Here is a 4,315-nt window from a genome sequence, read left to right on the forward strand (position 1 = left end):
ATCGGATATCCATTGTCTGCAATATCCGGCCATTCCTTGAAAACCTCGGACTTATTTCTGTGTCCGTGGCCTGGGTGCGCTCTGGATAGGCGTGATTCTATCTGGATTAATAGAGCGGTGACCTGGTGATAAAATTTGACTCAATAACGGTACTTTTGACTGGCATAACTAATTTCTGCCTATTGACTTTGTGACCTTTTGTGGCTAGGGTTTTTAACAATGCCACTGGGTCAGTTTTGCAGGCTTGCAAAGATGCTGAGGCTAACAATAGGTCATCTACATGTTGTAGTAGCACTGACCCATCTGGTAAATGTATATCCTGGAGGTCCTGCTGCAGAATTTGTGAAAATAAGGTGGGGCTTTCTGTGTACCTTTGTGGTATTCTTGACCATGTGTACTGCTGACCTTTGTATGTGAATGCAAAAAGATATTGGCTATCTTTGTGTAACGGAATGCTAAAAAATGTTGACGTTAAATCCGCTACTGTGAAATAGACAACTGTTGGAGGAAAAAATGGTGGCTGGGTTACGAACAACAGTGAAAATTGGCTGCACAATGTGATTGATCTTGCACAAACCTATACTTTAGAGGGTTGGAGTGAGGTTTAATCTGGTGGAATTGGTGTGTTACAATTACTGCTTGTGGGGATTATAACCCCTTCTTGCAATAATTCCTCCATAATAGGGGCTATGCCCTGTAGGCATTCCTGCTGAGTGGGTATTGCCCAATTCTTGGGAGTACAGCGTTGGGAAATAATTTAACGCGTACTGATGCAGAAGACCAGACGTGCCCAGTATTGTTGCCAGGAGACGCCCATAAATTATGAGGTAGCTTGTCTAGAATGGTGTCATAATTTTCTGTGGTTAAATTATACACACAGATATTATCTGGCTGGGGGCAGATGTAAAGCATAATGGACTCTTCATGACCTGGTATTTCTAAATACACAGATCCGTCCGAGCGGCAGTCAATCGTACATTGTAACCTGCATAACAAATCTTTCCCCATTAAATGAACAGGGCAAGTAGGGCTTGTGACGATGGAGGGGATTTGGCCCGGGATTAAAGGGGTTACACCCCATTTGGCCACCCCTGACCGCACCGGGAGACAAGGGGTTAACTGGGCTGAGGTCCAGAAATGTGATGTAACCCTTGTTATGACAGGTAAATGCATGTTCCCCTGTTCCATTGTAATGTCTGGTTACTCAGTGTTTGCATCACACACACACTAGAATCCATCCGGGAGCACAAGGGTTAATAGTTCTTTAATGATTATAGCTCTTTGTGTAATTTTCCCGCCTTTTCAGGCACCATTTTGCAGGTCCCCATTGGCCGCCATTAGGGCTCAATGCATTTCAATAGGAATTTGTGCTGTTTTAGTCCTGTTTCCTGTAGTGACCAGCAGGTGGCGCCCGAGAGGGAGAGCGGCGGTCTCCCATTGAAAGTTAATGGGCTCATTGACTTCAATGGAGATGCCTCGAGGTAACCTAGTTGGCTGCCGTCCAGACCGCAAACCGCAAAGCGGATACAATGTCCTTCAAAAGAGCTAAAATCACTGGGTCAAGTTCAACGTCAATTAGCGGGGGAATAAACAGTTCTAGGGCACCTAGGGATAAAATTCTTTTTGCCCCTAGTTCCTAGGCGTCCCCCCACTCGACCACCACCGGGTCCCCGAATCCTGGACCCCCGATAAGGGTCGAACCAGATAGAGCGGGTCGCGCCATAGGCTTTGCCGGCGGCGGCAGAAACGGCTCAGAAAAATGACTAAGTGAGAAATGCTGAATTTTAGGAATCCATATCTCCGGTTCCGGAGGGTTCAGCGGATCAGGGTTTGGGGTATCTGTAGCCACTGCTCCGGCATCGCTGCAGAACCATCCTTGACCCGCTTGGACCAACCCGACCGGAGTATGGACCCCCTTGAAGTTCGGGACTTTTCCCATAGACTTCAATGGCAGAAAACCCCCATTGACTTCAATGGCGGCGATTTACCATTGAAAGTCTATGGCGGAGCTGCCCGTTGTTTTCAATGGGGATTTAGTGAAAAGCTGAGATTTCTTTTTTCAATGGAGATTTTTGTATTAAAATGATTTAATGTGCATTTGTGTAACTCCGGTTTCTTAGGTCGTAGCAAGTCGCTTTTTGGACCATATGGTGTCCCAGTTCTGGCAATGCGAACTGGGAAGTTTGGACCTGCTAAACCTAACGGAACCGGATATTTTAATACGTTTATGTTTTATGCTTAATAGTGTATCTTAAGGTATGGACAAAGACCCAGAAGAAATTCTTTTGGGCCATAAGGTAGCAGATGGCCCTGGGGACGCCGCTATGTCTAGGATTTAAGTGCTGTTCAAAGAGTTTTATCACCCTCACTGTTTATCCGAAGCCCAAACCAGGGCAGGTCTTAAGTGTTCCAGTTAACACCTTTCAACAAAGGTTTTCCTGCCAGAACTCCAAATGGTAGACTTTCTGGCATTCCTGACGTAAATGTGGGGCTTCAGAAATGAGACCCCCAGAGTTCTACTGCGCATGTGCCAACTAGCAGGGGGGCATGGGTCAGAATGCTTTCCCACGTTAGTGAGTGGCTGGAGGTAATTGTAAACCAATCCCCTGTGCTTAAGGTTAAGAATAGAAGGAGAATGGTTTATAAACTGCTGTCCACCCATATATCTTTTGTCTTCGTTTGCTGATATGGTTACCTGATACCACCTGATTGCTGAGAGAAACGCTATGCACTGTCTTCCTGCCCGAGGTCTTTTTATGCTTTTGGGTGTCTTTATGACTATGAAGAGTGCTGTATGAACTGCCAGTCCAGCTGTGACTGCTTCATCATTTTCCTTTTACGTAAGTGTCTATATTTTGCTTGTTAGTTGTACATATTTGCTGTGTTCACCTTTATCAAGGAATAAATTATATTTATCATATCTAAGTCTCGTCCCAGTTCAAACCCAGGTATATATATATTTATATATATATAGTTTTTGGTGTACAATTACAGCCTGTCGCAAGCTCTCGTGACAGGCTTCATTAAAAATATGTGCCGTAAACCAATATCTCCGATTGTCAGTGCAAGGGGGACGGATAGCGGGTGCGGTATCAATTTGTTACCTACTCCTCTGCTCATTATGTGTGGTTTGTTGCTGGATTTAAAACGGCGAGCAGTGTCCTTTGAGATAGTGGAACATGAGGCTCCTGTATCCAAAAGAAACTGTTCTGGTTTACCATTCAAAAGGACGGTAACGTTTGGGCCGGTACTGTCAACTGGAATAGGGGGATATTGTGTAATGTGCAGCCTTAAAAGTGATAGAATTCTGTCCTGTTCCTCTGTCTCCTCACGTCATTCTTCATACCCTAAATTGTACCCATTGTCAGATAGATTGTCAGTGTGTGGGGGTGGATCCTTGTTGTCTGTTTTGGTAATCGTCCCTATTGTATTGCCGATCGGAATGGTTCTGTGTATTCTTTTTAGGTGCCCAGCACTTCCTGGCTATGTGTCCCTGTTTACCACAATCGAAACATTGTATTTGGGACCAATCCCTTCTCCTGCCTTCTCCTCCATTGTGATCATTATAATTCCTGTTACCCCTCTGCTGGTTATTTCCCTGCCTTTGCTCATTACCTTGATTGCCTTGGAAGAAAGCAGTCTGGGCTTTCATTAGTACATCTCGTTCCCTTTCTGGTGTTCCTTTTTCTTCTCTTCACACTCTACCCTGTTTCTCTCAAAATGTGCAGCGGCTGCAATGGCTTCCATTATTGGTTTGTTTTCCCATCCTAGGAGTACTCTAGTTACACCCTTGGATATTTCAGGGTCTAAACCCTTTATGAAAGCTGCCACAATAAGAGGACCTGCATTTACTTCAGTGTCCCTTATTCCTCCATAGGCAGTAACAGCAAATTCCTCTGCTGACTCTCCCTTCTTTTGTTCCAGTGTAGGGATTCAGAGTCTCTCCCACCAGGTATAAGGTGGCGAGAGTAAAGATGTTTTTAAGTTCAGCACTTAAAGAATAAAAGCGGCTGTTTGCTAACTTTTGTTAGGAAGCTCCTAGCGCTCTGAAACTTGCTGTGCGCATCATTCAGGTAGAAACATAAAACAACCATAACATCGTTTTATAACTTTTTATAAAAATTGATGAATGGAAGTCTCCCTAAAATAGTGTATTAAACAGGATAGGAATAATTGGGCTTTCATTTAAACCACCGGGGACAGGGAAACACTCAATTATTGTAGCACCCCACTTAGTGTGCGTGTAGTGACTCACTGTAAATGAGCTGAGGATGTGCAGCTCTGGACTACTAAGGCATCCCGCTGGCTTGATGCC

The sequence above is a fragment of the Ascaphus truei genome, chromosome 20 (assembly GCF_040206685.1).
Source record: "Ascaphus truei isolate aAscTru1 chromosome 20, aAscTru1.hap1, whole genome shotgun sequence".
NCBI classification, from domain to species: Eukaryota; Metazoa; Chordata; class Amphibia; order Anura; family Ascaphidae; genus Ascaphus; species Ascaphus truei.